Source organism: Lampetra planeri, chromosome 22, assembly GCF_965212315.1.
Source record: "Lampetra planeri chromosome 22, kcLamPlan1.2.h2, whole genome shotgun sequence".
Lineage (NCBI taxonomy): Eukaryota > Metazoa > Chordata > Hyperoartia > Petromyzontiformes > Petromyzontidae > Lampetra > Lampetra planeri.
Window position 1 is genome coordinate 9,988,373 of NC_136128.1, and position 19,155 is coordinate 10,007,527.

At 50.7% G+C, this 19,155-nt stretch overlaps 1 protein-coding gene across 1 annotated transcript in view; it reads left to right on the forward strand.

The window, feature by feature from the left end:
- LOC144724998 (uncharacterized) overlaps window positions 1-19,155 on the forward strand; it is an 87,770-nt gene that overhangs the window by 33,994 nt on the left and 34,621 nt on the right. The window lies entirely within an intron of this gene.

The following is a 19,155-nucleotide window of genomic DNA, read 5'->3' on the forward strand; positions in this document are numbered from 1 at the left end:
CACAATCACTCTCTCACTCACTCTCTCACTCACTCTCTCACTCTCTCACTCACTCACTCTCACAATCACTCTCTCACTCACTCTCTCACTCACTCACTCTCTCACTCACTCTCTCACTCTCTCACTCACTCACTCTCTCACTCACTCACTCTCACAATCACTCTCACAATCACTCTCTCACTCACTCACTCTCTCACTCACTCACTCTCTCCTCACTCTCTCACTCTCTCACTCACTCACTCTCACAATCACTCTCTCACTCACTCTCTCACTCACTCTCTCACTCACTCTCTCACTCTCTCACTCACTCACTCACTCTCTCACTCACTCTCTCACTCACTCTCTCACTCACTCTCTCACTCACTCTCTCACTCTCTCACTCACTCACTCTCACAATCACTCTCTCACTCACTCTCTCACTCACTCACTCACTCTCTCACTCACTCTCTCACTCTCTCACTCACTCTCTCACTCTCTCACTCACTCACTCCGTGCCATCGCCCCAGCCAAACGCAGCCGCCCAGGGCTCTGTTCAAACCGCGTCACCACCACCCACCACCACCCACCACCACCACCACCCACCCACCACCACCACCCACCATCACCCACCACCACCATCCACCACCACCATCCACCACAACCACCCACCACCACCCACCACCACCACCACCCACCACCACCCACCATCACCACCCACCACCACCCACCACCACCATCCACCACCACCACCCACCACCACCACCCACCACCACCCACCACCACCATCCACCACCACAATCCACCACAACCACCCACCACCACCCACCACCACCACCACCCACCACCACCCACCACCCACCACCCACCACCACCACCCACCACCACCACCCACCACCACCCACCACCACCATCCACCACCACAATCCACCACAACCACCCACCACCACCCACCACCACCCACCACCACCACTCACCACCACCATCACCCACCACCCACACCCACCACCCACACCCCACCACCCACCACCACCACTCACCACCACCATCACCCACCACCACCACCCACCACCACCACCCCTTGCCCAGTCACCACTCACCACCACCATCACCCACCACCACCGCCCACACCCCACCACCCACCACTCACCACCACCATCACCCACCACCACCACCCCTTGCCCAGTATTGTGCTGCTGCTGCCCTCTGGTAGGGCAGCGCCTTGCCCAGTGTCGTTCGTGATTTGGAGCAGGCGGTGCTGCGGTTCGAGACGCGTCCATTCTCTCTCTCGCTTTCGGTTCTCTCAATTATCTCCTGAAACTCCTTCGTTTTGTCATTCCCTTGGCCAACTCTCTTTGTATCTATTTACTTATTTGTGATGTACAGCGCAAATAAGTCGATAGAAAGTGCGCTTTATCAATGTCGTTTATCGACATTGTCGTCTGGCTCCTCCAAACGCGCCGTGAGTTAGTCACGTGTTGCGTTCGCATCTTGCGGTTGAGTGGTGGCGCAGTGGTTAGGGCGCCGCACTCCCTACCTGCGCAATCTTGAGTTCGACTCCTGAACGCGGCTAAAGTCAGTGGCGGCTAGCGACAGCTGCACACACAGGGAGGGACCAGCGTAAAGTATTTACCTTCATCGTGGAGACAGACGAATAGAGTTCTTCTCACGTGCATATATACCGCCACCGATGATGTTACACAACAAGGCACAACTACGAGTTTGTATACAATGTACTATAAAGACAAAGATCCCCAATATAGCACTTTTGGGAAAAGTGGTTAGCGAGCACCTATCAAGGCTGGCACGGCACACACATGTGTGGGTGGCCAGCGCCACGCCCGCCCGCCTTTGTCACCCCAGTGGCGATGTTTACTACACACCGCACCGGGTACTCATTTGAGGCTGAGTCGACTTAGGGGAGGCCCAGGACCGGTTCAGATAAATCGTCGCTGGCGTTCGCCGTGTGATGTGTGTGTGTGATGTGTGTGTATAATGTGTGTAATGTGTGTGTGTGTGATGTGTGTGTGGTGTGTGTGATGCGTGTGTGTGATGCGTGTGTGTAATTAGTGTGTGTGTGTAATTAGTGTGTGTGTGATGTGTGTGTGTAATGTGTGTATGTAATGTGTGTGATGTGTGTGTGTAATGTGTGATGTGTCTGTGTGTGTGTAATGCGTGTGTGTGATGCGTGTGTGTAATGCGTGTGTGTGTAATGTGTGTGTGATGTGTGTGTGTGTGTAATGTGTGTGTGGTGTGTGTGTGTGATGTGTGCGATGTGTGTGTGTGGTGTGTGTGTGTAATGTGTGTGTGTGATGTATGTGTGTGTGGTGTGTAATGTATGTGTGTGTGTGTGATGTGTGTGTGATGTGTGTGTGTGACGTGTAATGTGTGTGTGTAATCTGTGTTGTTCGCCGGGGTTCGTAGCAGCAGCAGCAGCGTAGCGCTCGACGTTCCGCCACCGCTTCCACCCCCGACGTGCGCGCAGGGCGCGGTCACACAACGCCGACGGTTCAACACGGACTGGGTGGGGGGGTTGTCACTCGCCCCAGCTGTGAGTTGCCAAAAAAGTAACAGCAGAATAATCGTCGGCGACGTCTCGCGAGAGCTGTCACATCGACGGGCGCGTCATCAGCGCGGTCCAGCACCGACTGTCACGTGCCTGTCACCACCACCACCCCTCCCGTGCCCACGTGGGTTGAATGGTTGTCTCACTGGCGTAGCAACTTGTCACAGCAACCCACTCTGCCCTGCCAACCTTCGCGCCTCGCGGCTTCAAGAGCTCTCGCTGCCCGGGCTGTTCTTTGAAGAATTTAATGAGGGCAGATTTGACTCCCTGGAAACCAATGTGGGGTAGCAGCCGCTGTCGCTTCTGGGCTCGGAGAAGCCGTTGCTGGAATCTTCCAGCAAGCCTCGTCATGGCTGTCGTAACATATACATGAATTGTGGGTGACTTGTCGTAAAAATCAAGTGGCGGAATTATTCCCGGTACTTAATATTATGGATAAAACTGGTTTATTTTATATTCCGCTGGTCATAATATCACTACTCATTTATCTTGCTGGATTGCATAATAATGCTAAATCAATCAATCATCGTTATTATTAATATTTTTTTTATGAGGCCCCATTGCTGTGTCGGCCGTGGGGGTTGTCTGACCATACTTCACCGCGCTGGTCAGTGCGCGTTGGTGAAAGAGAGGACTGGTACGAGTGCTGATGGATGGTATTCCTCCATGCCCACCTGTGCACGCGTGCGCGTTGCGTAACGTCGTGGGTAGGTTGTTGTTGTTGTAGTTGTAGTTCGTCCTTCCACTGCACCTCCGATTAACACGGTTGGCTACGTACGCTGCGCATACATGTCAACCCCTTATCAGTGCCCTACCTTATTACAGACTAATTCAGATCTTATTGGTCACCCCCGTGCCCATTATAAATCTCAACGTTCATCCTACAAAGTCCCATCACAAGGGAGAGACACAAACAAATAGACAATTGTGTTTTGCCCGTATTGAAACGGCTGTACGCCGAATGGACCTGAAAACTCAATTTCCCTGTACGAGAATACGCGTAAACGGTATGCGTTGACAGGTGTAGGTGCGAAATAAGTTCAACCCTCCGTACGTACGCACAAAGGAGCACGTGTGATCTTGCTTCTTGTGGGGCGAATATCGCGGAACCTTGCAAAGCCTCCTAATATATATTTACTCCATGTAGTTGTTTTAAATATGTATAATGCGTTCACGATCAGCTTCAGCCATGCTCAAGTCCACCGCTGGAGCGACGTCTCTCCCGCAAGCCGCCGTCACGCCCCGCGATCCTGTGGTGTAACAATCCGCCCAGCGCCGTGGACGTTCACCGAATTCGCCACTCCGTCTCCTCCCGCGGACGAGCTCTCGCTCTCTCTCTCTGTCTCTTTCTCTCTCGCGCGTTTTCGACTCTTCGTTTGGCGAGTGAGGTGGAGGGCCACAATTGATTCTGACATCGTTCCAGCCGGCGGGCTGCGCCACCGCTCCGACCCCATTCCTCCACCCCCCCCCCCCCCCAAGAAGCCCATTCATTGAAATGTTTTCTTTTATAACGCGAAACCAAAATGCTGGAACAGAAAAATTTAATAAATTTGGGTCGTTATTCAAACGTGGAATTTACGGTGCGAATACGCCGCCGCTGTAATGGGATAACACGTATTTATAGAGTGGGTAACAGAGTCGCAAGTGTTTTTGAGCGTTAATTTTCCGTGTTGCTTTAAATTCGACACTCGTATAATTTGCGTCCATTTATCAACGGCAATGCCTTTATTTACATATATGGGTGAGTGTGGTGGGGGGGGGGAGGTACTAACTTGCAAAAATCAACGAGAAGGGGGCCCGTATTTAAGCGCCACAGTCTCGAGGGAATGTACAACTGATGCCGACCTCGGCAACACCTAACTACACATTTGGGTCGGGGCGTCGTTCCGCCACCGGTCCCTGGCACAGCGCGCACGGCCAACTCCGCGAGAAGTCGTGAACGGCGCCGGATGAATCTGCATTCCACAAAAAAGCCAAGGTGGGTGGCTTTGCTTTTGATTTATAACTTAGGCATGAAGGGCTTATGCTATTAGCCTCGGCAAAACTAAAAAGAAAATCAAAGCGATTTCCTGCTCAAATGAGTAATGAGGTGGTGGTCACCCCCCCTCCCCCCCCCCCATTTAGAGTCTTTGGTGGAAATTCCACATTCCTACGGTGTGGAAAGAGTCCATCCATAGGACACAAACAGTATTGACGAACCCACAAAGTGGTACTTATTTTATCATCTGCCGTGAGGTGATGGGTTGAGCCAACCTGGTCCGAGATCCTGAACCCCCACCCCCTCTCTCCCCCCCACCCATGCCAACACCGCAGTTAGTCCATCGGCAGGTCACCTGCGATGGAGGTGAAGTGTGGGCACTCCCCACCACTTGCGAGATTGCGGAGCGTGGAAGAGTAGGCCAACTCCTCTCTAGCGGGATGTTTTCGAGAGCTCCCCGCGGTGCCGGGAGAACGCTGTTCTTTACTTCGCCGTCATCACTGGACTTCTGCCGAGAGCAGCCCTTTTCTTCAATTTAATATTCATGTTTTAACCGGCGCAAAGGAGTCACTCAGGAACGGACCCCCTCGCAACCGTGTCCAGTGGGCCTGCCGGGTGTCCACCACCTCGGTCCGTTATTCCCCCCGTTGGAAGCGCTTCGCTCGCAGTCTCGTTCCACTCCGCAGAGTCGGTCTCATTTTGCAGCAACGCCGCCGTTGTTTCCGTTGTTGCTGTTGTTGTCGTTGTTGTAGTTGTTGTTTTACAAACGAGAGTGCTCGAGGCGGCGTTTTTCTCGCGAGTGGCATCTTGGGTGTGATGTCGCGCTCTGCGCAAGTCGGTTCTCGTCCGACGAAACAAACTCGACGTATTGTGTCAACGGTTGGCTCCGCACGGTTTCAAGTTTCAAGTTTCATGTATTAGGTATAGCCCTGTGAGCCATTCGGCTCTTGAATCGGGTGCAACCGCAACAACAAAAAACAAAAACATGATTTAAAAAAAACATCTTAAAGTGCGAAATGCAAAATAATGATAGTGACGTGCACAACTTTGTCCATCCACAGCTGGATGAATATGTCTCCATCCCGTGTGGTGGACGGGGCGGGGTTATCTGACCGTACTTCCCCGCGTTGTGAAGGGATTGGGGGGGGGGGGCACACAGTCCGTGCGGATGTCACTCGCCACTGGTGTTAGCCGCGGCCAGGAATAATCGCACTCCAGTTGCTGGACTCATAGCACTTGTCCCATCGCTACCCCAGTAGCCAACATCACCGAGTATAAATCTCCACGTCGCCGCACGTGATCCCCGCTTGGGCGGAGCAGCGAAGTGCGGACTTCGCCTCCATCCTAACAGTCCCGCCGCGCCGATTTCGTGGTCCAAGCTCGCGGAGTTTCGGTGTTTCTCCGCCCGTTCGCGTTCGGCGTAATGGTGCCGTGCTCGCGTCGTGTTGCAATAATTAAAGACAACTAAGTAAATCCCGGTTTAAAGCTTTCGTGACTGCAGGGATTCATCTTCTTGGTTCTTTCGGTAAAGTCACGAAAAGGAAAATAATGAAATAATAAAAATTAAACATAATGAAATAATTCTCACGAACCGTCGTGAGAATTATTTGTGAGAATTATTTTATTATGTTTTATTTTGACTATTTTATTATTTTCCTTCTACGTGACTTTACCGAAAGAACCAAGAAGACAACTAAGTAACTCAACTAATCCCCTCCGATTCCTGCATACACGCAGAAGGAGGTTCTGTAGCGTAGCTCAATTCAGACCAAAGCGACATCTCGCCTTTCCATGCACAATATTAACCCGGCAGCATTTGTCCAGTATGTTTAAGCTAACACTATCGGGACAATGTTTTGACCTCGTGGGTCTCCTCGGCAGAGTCCGTTCCACCGTTTAAAAAAATAAAAAATAACATTCCACTGTCAGAGATTGCCAGTGTTGCTTCTGAAGTTGTGAGTTATTCACTTCCTGCCTCATTCTTGTTTAGCTTTTCCCCGCGTTTCGGCGGCGCTCACTCGGAGACGCGCTTTAAAGTTCCCCGTTCAGCTCTGCAGTTGTCTCCTCCCCGCTTTTCGTACGGTCACTCCATGTGACAACAATTAACTGTGGCAGAACAAAAAAAACACACACGCACGCAGAGCACACAATCGAGCAATGGTCAGCGTAGTAGGGCATCTGTGAACGCGAAGATGTGAAAATGTTCCGTTTTATGGGGAGAGACGCTTTCAAATGTGGGAATGTGGGAATGTGATGTGTGGGTTACGGTCTTACTTCGCCGATTTAGGGCCATTTTGCATTGAACGAGATGCAACACAACACTGCGCTTTGTTTAAGAAACCCATGGAGGTGCAAAACGTTGTACGATCCATACTATCGGTGCTTTTTTTGTGTTAGATCGCGTAAAAAATATAAATGTGTCGTTAAACCCGCCATCGCCCGACGCAGCCAATTAGTAAGGTTTCGTAAAACAGAACGTGCCAATTCGTGACTGGTACAGCACTAACCGGTGTGTTGGAGAGCAAATCCACAACATTGATAATCGGAGTACGACGTTTCGCCGGTAATTACAACCAGCTTCATCAGGCGACGGACAGATGTGTGTCCAACGGCAGCCTAATTCAGAGCAGCGGCGTCGGCATTGCTGTTCGACTTGAATAACTCACAGCGACGTTATCACATCAAATTTACTAATATTTTCCACATTGGTTAGTTTCGATTGTATATTTTTGTTATTCACCTGAGGACGGCTGCTTGCGTTGTGGCCGAAACGTCGTGAGAATGATTTTATTATGTTAAATTTTTATTATTTTATTATTTCCATTCTACGTGACTTTACCGAAAGAACCAAGGAGATGAATCCCTGCAGTCACGAAAGCTTTAAATCGAAATTTATTTTTGTATATTTACACAGTGTTTTGTTTACATACCGTAGCCTCATAGCTTTGAAGTGTAGTGCCAAAATATACACTCCAGAGGGAGCCATATCGAGCTCCAGGTGACAGGAGGTAATAATTGGAGGACTTAAATCTTGCACCTTCATCATCTGCTTTGTTACGTAAGGTAAAACAAATTGTGCCTAACCGTTAAGCGTATGTTAACAACAGCAAAAAAAACCACGGCTGCCCAGTCTTGCCACGCATTTAGCAATACGCAGAGTAATGAACACAACACGTTAGCTTTTTTTTACATTGTAAACTAAGGATTGAAGCGAATTGCTACTACGTTGTAACGCTGGGGTGCCTGGACTTGCGCTCTCCACCACCACCACCATCTCCACCACCATCTCCACCACCATCTCCACCACCATCTCCACCACCTCCACCACCATCTCCACCACTTCCACCATCACCTCTACCACCACCTCCACCACCACCTCCACCACCTCCACCAACATCTCCACCACTTCCACCACCACCACCTCCACCACCACCTCCACTACTTCCACCACCACCACTTCCACCACCACCCCCACCACTTCCACCACCACCACCTCCACCACTTCCACCACCACCACCCCCACCACCACCTCCACTACTTCCACCACCTCCACCACCACCCCCACCACTTCCACCTCCACCACCACCTCCACCACTTCCACCACCACCACCTCCACCACCACCTCCACCACTTCCACCACCACCACCCCCACCACCATCTCCACCACCATCTCCACCACCTCCACCACCCCCCCCCCCCACCACCACCTGCACCACCCCCACCACCTCCACCACCACCACCCCTGCCTCTGTCCACCTAGCCCAGCGGTAATAAACACCGCAGTTGAATCGATCGGCGGCAGGTCGCGTGTAGGGGTCGGCACGGTTTGAACCGACTCAAACTGGTTTCAAATTGAGCAATCCAAACCAAACCAGCGACGACTGAACCAAACCAAACCAAAACCAAACCAAACTAAGCTAAACCAAACCTCTTAAGTTGGCTTGAACCAAACTAGTTTGAGCCGGTTCCACCCTGTCCGAGCCAAACCGAGTCGGTTTTCGTAGCCCCAAACCAAACCGAACCAGTTCAAACAGAGCCAAACCAAACCGATTTGGTTCGGTTCAAACCGCGGTTTGGTGGTTTGAGCCAAACCGTGCCGACCCCTAGTCGCGTGGATGCTCCAACCCATCTCCCTGGATGTGCGTTGAAGAGCAAACCCAAATTCCACTTCCAGAGCCCCCACTAACGGAGGCGCCCTTCCACCAGCGGTGGCGCGAGCGATTGCAGGGGCTGCGCTTTTGCCTTTTAACTGACCACGTGGTGATTTCGGCCACCGTGTGGGTTTGTACATTCCATTCAGTTGTGTTCGTTACCGAAGTTGCTTTGGAATCAGTTACAGGTTCCTGACTTTCAGAACCGGTAACCTGCTCGGTAAACGGTTACCGATTATCGTTCAGCAACCCAGTGCTTGTAAATAATAACAATAATGGGTTTTTGTCAGCCCTTTGTGAATGCACTGCTGGATGAAGGCCTCCCCTATGCTGTGTCATTTGCCGGGCTTTGTTTTTTGGCCGGACTTCACCGCGCTGGCCAGCGGTGTGGGTCGATTGCCGGAACCCTCGTCCCGTCGAGATGTCACTCACCGGCTGATGCTTAACCACGCTCGGAAACCTGGGGCTCACCACCCCTGTCACATGTACCGTGCTCTGAAACGAAGACATTATTTTCGTTCGTCCTTGAGCCTAAATGTGCTACGTATTATCGATAGCATTTAATACCCAGCCCCTTCCGTTACCTCCACGATGGGTTTAGGGTCATCTATAAACTCAGTTTCTGTCACTTGGGTTTATGTTTTTTGAACAGCAACAATCGCACGGCACTTTCAGCCAACTCCACGTCAGCCAAAATAAATTGACTCCAGAAAGGGGGGATGGCGCGGGGGGGGGGGGGCTGGGGGATGGGGGGCCGGGGTGGGGAACTGGAAAAAGAAGCCTCCCATCGTCCCCTATACACCACGGACAAATATAAATTAAAGGCGCAGCCCTGCAAGTTTCTGCTCAAGCCACTGCTGGTGGAAGAGCCTCTGAAGGGTTATATTTATTGTGGCCTCCTCTTCCATGCTTGCCAGACGCCTTGGAAGAGTTGGGAGCACCCACAACGTACCGCGCGACACGCGGCCTGCGTTCCACTAACCGTGGTGAACCCATTCACGCCACCGGGGGAACAGAGGCGTTGGCGAGATGTTAACTCCCTCGCCTGGTGTGCAGGAGGTCGTGGGTTTGATCCCGACCCTGACGCCTGCTGCTGTATATTTGGAGTTTGTGTGTGTGTGTCTCTCTCTCATCACCATCACGGTGGCTAGGAGATGTTAACTCCCTCGCCTGGTATGCAGGAGGTCGTGGGTTTGATCCCGACCCTGACGGCTGCTGCTGTATATTGGGAGTTTGCGTGTCTCTCTCCACCGTGGCCGCTTGGATTTTTCTCCGGGTCCTCCGGTTTTTTCCCCCAAAGTTAGAATCAACAACACACGTTCAGAGCATTGATAAGCCACTTCGTTGAGCTATCATTAGTGTGCAGGTCTCTTGTGTAAAAGAGCTACATAGCTCAGTGGGCCTAAACATTCGTAGTTTAGATAAAGGCGGTGGGCGAGGTGGGATTCAATAATTGCTTCAAATGCCGCGCCGGGAAATGAAACTGGATTGTAAGTCCAGTGCCGTAAACCATTGCACCAGGGCAGTTAGTAACCCCTGTGGACGCATAAGTGAGCGTGGAAATAAATAAATAAATAAGGGCAGACTTTACACAAAACTATAAATCACGTGGGTAAACACGTGCACCTCAAGGAGCGTCTTAAAAGGTCTCGCGTCGGACAGAATTTTCTGTTGGTCGTTTCGACTTTTTTTTATGAATGCTTGTGCGCAAAAAATTAAAAAAAAAATCTTTCCGTGCGTAATGAGATCTTTGTTTGTGTGTGTGTTCGTGTATGTGTGTGTGTGTTCGTGTGTGTATGTGTTCGTTTGTGTGTGTGTGTTCGTGTGTGTTTCGTGCCTCTTGGGGGGGGGGGAGGTCTTAATGAAAACCATCGCCAAATCCTAGTGACGTGCACGCAGCATGCATCTCTGCAGCAGTAGCATTTTTTTGTTTTGCGATCCTCGTGCGGTGCTGTGCATAAAAAAATTGTGTGTATATATATAAAATGCCATAATAAATAAAAATGTTATTCAGTTGCCAGAATCTGCAAATCATTATGTGACCTTCCAGAAGATAAAAAAGAAGGATAAAAAAAACTCAACCCATAACCATTCCCATGTTTTATTTATTGAAGTAGCTACTTTGGTTCAGCTTTTTGATGGAGTCATTTGGAGATGCACATTATCAGCTACCGACGGCTCGTCTTTTTTTTTTTACGTGGGCGACGAGAATCAGATGGCCCTCTGTCAGAATGAGACAGACCGCGATTTCAGCGGGGCGAGAAAACGAATTCGTCACCACGCAAAGCCACCTCGAATCCTCACACATCGGAGACTGCGCCGATGCAACAACGGAAGAGCTACGTTAGACGGCGGGGCAGTGGCGGCGGCGGTGATGGTTGCTGCCAAAATTATCTTTAGGGGAACCCATTTTCAATTTGTAATTAAACGCGAGCGAGATGACGGAACCGAGGGGGGTATTGATGCGGCCTGGACGACGGGAGAACTGTAGGCCAACGTGGCTTTCTTGGAAGTCGGCGCTCCGACCGTTCTGTGCATCGCTTTGTCGTCTTCGCAAAGCTGTGGCCCCTTGAGCCGCTCGGGTGCCCCGATCATTCTTTCGTTGTTGCTTGGTTTGTTCGCGCCCAGCCGCTGCCACTGGTGACCGGGTCGCACTCTCGTGTCGGTTCCCTAAGAGTCAGTGATGTGCAACGGGTGCTCCACTTTAATTTCAAGTTCAAGTTAATTTATTAGGTATAGCCCTGTGAGCCATTCGGCTCTTGAATCTAGAAGATGTTTGCGTAATTTACACACCGATATTGACGCTTCGTGAGCGGAATGCGTTTCTCTCTTCTTCTTCTATTTTTTGACGAAGCGGTAATTTGTCACGGGTAATAATCTCCGCGCCGACGCTCCGCCGGGTAATTTTAGAGGGGTTCTCTGTGCTTTCTCAGAGGGTGGTAATTGTCCCGGAGAAAGCGGTGTCAAAATGCCCTTCGCGGCACGTGCCAACAATGGTTGCTCCCGCGTCACCCTGACGCTCGCCCGTGACCTCTTCTCGTGCCGTCGCTACCCGCAAACACCTTCGCTTGCGCGTTCGATTCTCAGCGCTCGGTGTCGCCGGTTCAATCCAACCTCCCGGCGCTGCAGCTGAAGCGACGGTGCGAGAATCTCCAACCCCGCTCCCGCCTCCGTCCACCCAACAGCATATGTACAAGGGCATGATGTCGGGCCACGGTCATTCGATCGGCATAAGGTGGCGTGAAGTGTGTGGGGTGAAGCGTGAGTCCTCGTTAGAGGCGCTGCCTTTAGTTGGAGCCCCTTCTGTCAGCAGTGGCCGCGAACGGGCAATCGCAGGCCTACCGCCTTCACCCAGAGCCGTTCGTTAGGGTTATGGGCGAATCGGGCAGACTGCCCTGGGCCCCGCGCTTTGGCGGGGGGGGGGGCGGTCCCGGACCCCATACCCCTCACCCCCCACATGGTTTTTTCCTGCCTCCAACTATTCTCCGCGCCGCTGCACGTTTTCCACCGCTTTTCACTCTGCCGATGGTGATCACAGCCGGAGTCTCATTTAGCTCTGTGGGTCGTGGCCACCGCATGAATTTGAAACACGTGTTTTCTGTTTGGTGGCATTGGATGTACTGTTAGTCCGTGCACGCGCGCGCGCGTGTGTGTGCGTAGTTGTGGTGCAGCGGTGTGCCTCGCAGGCTGCACCACACAACCGGCCACCTGAGTTAGATTCCCTCTCTCCCACTGCCCCACCCCCCTTTCAACGCACACTCACTGCATGGTGAAGTATAGTCACATAACCCTCGTGAGCAATGTGGGGAAGCATTCGCCTGGCAATGTCCCTCGCTGTTGCTGACTAAAACATGGAGTGGGTCGCATCCACCACGGTTAGCACACCGCACCACGGAACCCAGAGAGCTGAGTTAGATTCCCGGCCACGGCTAAACAACAAAAAAAATCAGTCATTAGCAGTGCAGTATCTGAACCAGGTGTGGGCCTCCCCGAGGGTTAACTCAGCCTTAAATGAGGACCTAACGCAGTCGGTAAGCATCAAAGGAGCCTCTTGGGCGCTGTGCTGGCCACACCACTTCATCACGTGTGAATTGTCGCCTTGATAGGCGCTCACTTACGTCGCTTGCCCTCATCGCCTCTGTCTAGCACTAAAGTACAAACAACGGAATCAAAATTATTTAAATATATTCCACAGGTATTGCGATTTTTGCACCCAAAAACGGCACAATGCACACACATAGTGCACATACGTGGTGTGCGTGCATGATGTGCATGCACGATGTATCATGTATGTTGATTAACTGTGAAAAAAACAACCAAAATAGATATCCATTGTAATTTGTATGACTACATTAAATTACGGTTAAGAACAATGTTACAAGCATGCACCACCGCTGCCACCACAACCGCCACCAACCCAAATATAAATATCGTATTTTTTTTATTATAATTAAAAATAATGTTATAAGCATGCACCACCGCCGCCACCACAACCGCCACCAACCCAAATATAAATATCGTATTTTTAAAAAATTATAATAAAAAATAATGTTATAAGCATGCACCACCGCCGCCACCACAACCGCCACCAACCCAAATATAAGTATCGTATTTTTTAAAAATTATAATTAAAAATAATGTTATAAGCATGCACCACCGCCGCCACCACAACCGCCACCAACCCAAATATAAATATCGTATTTTTTAAAAATTTGAATTAATTATAACGTTACGAGCACGGCACCACCGCCGTATAGCAGGAGGTCTGTTCATCTGCAGGCAAACTCCCGCAGCTTAAACCACCGCAGACGGCCCTTGCTCTCGCTCGCTCGTTCTCTCGCTGGCTCTGCCAGAACTCTCCGTCGTATAATTACTTGGCGTGTGGCTGTGAGGATGACGATGATTTTTTTTCATTTATTTCTTTCTTTCTTTCTAAAAAGCCCACAAAACTCTTTGACGCAAGTTCTGCCCTGACCGAAAAAGAAGTCGAGAGTGGAATTAAAGTTAATGGAGGTTAATGATCGCAGCAGGCGAAAGGGAAAAGTTAATTACTCCTCGACTGCAATCCTCCTGGACAAATGACGGTGGTGCCGTGGCCATTGGGGAGGCCTGTGGGAAATTATCCGGCTCACCCCCACGCCCCCCCGCCCCGCTAGGGCGGACACGGTCCGCGTGTCGTACGCACGGTGCGCGTATTTCCTGGACAACTGGCAGGGTTTAGGTTTCTCCGTACCTAAGGAGAGCGTGGGGGGGGGGTGGGTGTGGGCGGTGCATATCACACGTACGTGGGATGAGGTTCGGATGTCATCATTTCGTTTTTCTCACGGCACATTTCCAAATGTCCAATTTGAATTTAGTATTTTGCAGACGGCAGTTTGATCACATTGCTACAACTGGCATGGTTGATGGACGAGATTGATGAGGGGAAGTTATATTTCTAAATTATCAAACCTTGAATTGGAATTGTTTGCGTGAACTTCAGTCAGTAAAACAAACGACGAATGTGACACTATGAGACCTCCTTTACCAGTGGCAAAATATAGTAGTAGGTTTTTACCCTTTAAACTGGTACAAAACTGACACCTTTATACAAGGCATCAGAGTTGTTTCTTTTTGTTTGCATTTTGACTACTTGTGTTGTGGTTATTGCAAACATGATGCCTTGTATATAGGTGTCAGTTTTGTACCAGTTTAAAAGGGTAAAAACCTACTACTATATTTTGCCACTGGTAAAGGAGGTCTCATAGTGTAAATGCTTACCCCGAGCTCTCAATACTCTGATAGTGCACTGTTTTTGAGTTGTACGCCTTTTGGCGTCATCTGGTCCAACACCAATGGAGACTAGGCTCTAAGGAAAGCTGTCTCGGGTGCGGACCAATCAACTTCAAGGACAGTGCATATTATTATCATTATCAGAGTTGTTTCTTATTGTTTGCATTTTGACTACTTGTGTTTTGGTTATTGCAAACATGATGCCTTGTATAAAGGTGTCAGATTTGTACCAGTTTAAAGGGTGAAAACCTACTACGACGAATGTGACGTCAGGGAATTGGAGCCACTTCACACGTTTAAGATCAATCAAAACTTATTTTTTCGGGGGGGGTTGCAACTCGGCAACATTTACTTGATATGTAAGATTGATCTGAAAGATGCCAACACGTCGCTTAAACAGAGCCATCATAACTTGCAGCACTGTTCAATTTCATCCAGCAGTGGATTGGTAAAGGGCTGTACACTTGTATTAATATCACCAACATTCATATATACCCTAACTTCATTATACCCTTGAGACGAAACGTTTATTCTGTGGTGGCCCCAGGTTAGTGGTGGAAATTTTACACTCCCATGGTGAAGGCATTCCCTCTAAACGATCATCAAAGTGTTTATCAGTCCATCCGTAGTGATGATGAGTTGAACGCTGGCCACAATTGACCAAAAACGACCTTCCGTTTGTGAGTTAAGTGCTCTACACGATGCTTGCAAAAAATGGGTTGAAAGCCAAGCGGCTGATTTCCGTAGCTTCATCGTCACCAGCCATGGTCAGTCCACTGCTGGATTAATGCCTCCCTACACCGTCGCCATCTCTCTGCCATGTAACAATCCACCCGGGGCCTTCGCATGAGCCGATTTCATCGCTCCATCTCCTCGCTCCACGGCTAAGAGAACACATTAATGGTGTGCAATAAAATAGCGTACGTACGTACGTACGCTGAACTTCTTTCGACACCGTACGTATAACAAACGGGCCACGAACTGTTAAATCAGCCTCTGGGCATTCTCAGTGGCATAGGAGCGTGGTTGGCATGGGCCCTGGTGCAAGGAATGAATTGGTGGAGGGCCCTGCCCAGTTACCCCCCTCACCCCTCTTTGTGACCCTGGCACCAGGGCCTCTCTGGCCCATCGGGCCTGGTGCAATTGCACCACCGCCTCTACATTCGATAGCGACGCCACCAAACCAATGTTCTCCAGCGGGAAACCCTGGCACCATCTTCAACTTTACGAGTGTCATTTGCCAAGTGCGTTTCGTCACCTTGCGACCGACCGTGACTACGCGTTGTACGTTCGGGAGAACGTCCTTACTCGAGGTGTAAATTTTGCGCGGTTTACTCTCCAACACACAACCGGTGTGCTTAAGTAGTAGCTCATTTGGCACGTTTTTGCGTACGTGACAAACGTGACAAACCTGACAAATTGGCCGTGTTGGGTGGCGGTGGGTTTAACGAGGCATTTATATTCCCACGATCTAACCTAAAAACACGCACGCGCCATAAAAAAAACTTTGTTATGGATAGAACGTTGATGTTATCTTTGTCAAGGCCAGGCTGTATATCACACCTGAGCAGGGAGGTATGGTGCTCCTGCCAGGAACGTGGGGTTCAGACTTCAAAAGTAGAAGCGGTCGGGGTGACCGCCGGTGGCTCAAGGGGATCCAGGCGTCTCTGAGCTGGCTCCAGCTGAGATCCCGCATCTGGATCTCAGGTTCGGCCGGCCCGTGATGACACACCGAGTTAGTTAACCGCGGTCCCAGCCTCGTCACCGATAACTGCGCAGGAGACAGCAAAACACATTTTGGGGGGGTGAGGCATTTTTTTACAGCTCTCCAAGTAGCATGGTTGGCTAAATACGGTACAAAAAAAGTTCAACATACAAAGACATCGATTCTAGATTTGAAGCTTTCGTGACTGCAAGGATTCATACTCTTAGGTTTTTTTCGGTAAAGTCACGTAGGTAAAAAATAATAATAATAAAAAAAGTAATAATAGAAATAAAATAATAAATCACGACGTTTCGGAGGCAACACAAGTCTCTGTCATCAGGTGGGACCGTCACAGCCAGATTTACTGTATCAATACAGTATTAATTTTAATTTTATTTTTTTTACCTACGTGACTTTACCGAAAAAACCTAAGAGTATAAAGACAAAGATCCCCTGTGCAGCCTTAACAGACTGTTGGGGCAAGTGCTTTTAGCGACTAGCACCTATCAAGGCTGGCACAGCACACGAGGGGGTGGGTGGCCAGAACCACACCAGGCCGCCTTTATCTCCCTCGTGGCGATGTTTACACACACCGCACCCGGGTAGTCATTTGAAGCTGAGTCGACCTAGGGGATGCCCAGGACCGGTTCAGATAATCGTCACTGGCGTTGGCCATGAGTGGGAATCGAACTCGGGTGGCCGGATTTTTAGTGCAGCTCTCCAACCGCGACGCGACCGCTCCATACGTACAACAGACATGAGTACAATTTCGCAACATTTCCCACATCTGTCAATTCACCAAAGAACAAGTGAAATCACAGATCGATTGGTCGGTTGTGGCTACGCTGCTGCCACTTATAGAGGCAGCAGCGAGGGTTGATGGATCACTGCGCCCACACAGATGCCGTCAAACTCCCTTCCCGTGTGCATCCAGGAGGAGCCATACCCTGGCTCGCCAGGGGGCGGCAGTGCAGCAAGTGGACTAATCGCCATCACGTGTCCATCTTGTACGGGGATAGAGTCATACCCCACCACGCCACGGCGTATCCCACCCCTCTCTGCCACCCTTCTCGTCCTTGCCGCGCGTTTTCTCCCGAGTGTGGTGGGTGAGGGGGCAAGCGACACAGCATCAGCAGTCGCATACGGACTTGCATAGCCAACAGTGGCTGGCATCCAAAAAGTTGGTTAACGTGATTTGAGTAGATGTACAGCACCCTTTGTCAATCCACTGCTGGACGAAGGCCCCCATGGGGGGTTGTTTCGAACGTCGTTCTTCGCCGCACTGGTCGGAGCGAGCATTGTGGGTAAGATATGGTATCCGGGACCGGCTGAAAAGTATCGCGTGCCACTGCTGTTAGCCGTGGTCTCCAGGCTTGCCAGAAATGTATGACGGTTAAGATGCGGGTACTCGCACCTCTTGCAAGACGTCCGGCCAGCGTGTGCGCGTGGAAGAGTAGGCCAAACGACCCACTGCGAGCGCCCTGCTAAGCTCCCACCTTTCCTGGAAGCCCTTCTGCCAGCGGTGACCTCCAGCGAGGGATGTAAACTGCCGCCCCCTTTTAACCTCTGTGAGTTGTACCCGACGGACGGGCTCCCTCTCGATCCCTTACGGCCGCGAACCCGCGTCGACCACCCCGCGGGACGAACGAGCGCAACGACGATCGTTTGGTTCGCGTTTCGAAGAACGCATCCGGGACAGCCGGTTTGCGGGAACAAAACGCGCCCCTGGGTTTATCGTTATTTATTGCTTGTCACGCTCAGGCAAACACTCGCGCGGCGTAAGCCGGTAAAGCCGCGGCGGCGTATTCGAACGGGGCAACTGGGGACCGCGCGATTCTCGGCAACGAGAGGCCGCTGGGGGCCTTGTCGGCCCCGCGCCACGGCAGGAACTGTTTGCCGAGGCGTCGCTGCAAATCACGTCGTCGCGACGGAACAACACGGCGGAATATTTCGCGATGCGATGACTCCAGTTGTTCAATCGTGTTGCCACCCTTTTATTGGCGGCTTGTTTTCGCGCTTCGCTCGAATGTTTTTCGACCGCGGTTCGCCCGGCACGAGCCTGCCATGAGTCTATAAACTTTTTAAAATATGAACAATTTTTTTGTTTTACCAGTTAAGGCCCACTGAACTATGTTTGCACTTTTTCAGAAGAGACCTGACCACAAATGATAGCTCAACGAAGCGGCTGACCACGTTAACATTGATAGCAACCATCTGCTCCAAACGCACACGTTTCTAAACGTGGAGGCAAAAACTGGGGGACTCCGGAGAAAAGTCCACGCAACCAAGGAGAGAACAATGCCAACTCAAAATATAGAGGCGTCAAGGTCGGGACCAAACGCACGACCTCCTGCTTACCAGGCGAGGTAGTTAACATCTCGCCACCACGGCACCCCATCGGTCGCAGCACTTCGCAGGCTAAACTTCGTCTCGCTTCAGAGATCTCAATCAATCACTCAGTCTCTATTTCATTTGCCAACGTCGCCCTCAATAAAGAAGGCATCGTTGCACACAACGGCGGCACGGGAACGGTAATTGGTGCAATAGAGCAAGGGGAATTAAAAATAGAAACCGGCCGCGAACCTCAACGGCGAAGGCACCGCCCGAGAAAAAGGTACATTTGAACCGCGCACAAAAATAAAGTGCTACCGTGTGCGCAACGAGTAGCATGGGAAAAGGAAAGTGTTAGATACAATAAATGATAAATAAAGAAACAGTTTTTTTTTATTAAGTAATTGTAGATTCCATGAGAGGGCAAAAGTGTGATCTGCGGCGCGTTCGACGGCCCCATTGAGGGTTCACTCAGCCCGTCGTCATCCCTGCCGTGGAGTCGATCAAACAGGAGTCGCCCCCTTGGTGGAAAAGTCAACAGTGGCCATCCTGCGGATAGACTCGGCCCCGCCATGAGGATAAGTGGAATTTCCACCGCTGGCATCAGAGGCTGCGGGCAGTAGATGAGCAATGCTCATTCGTGCCGGACAAAATAAAAAAAAACACTTTGACTCGC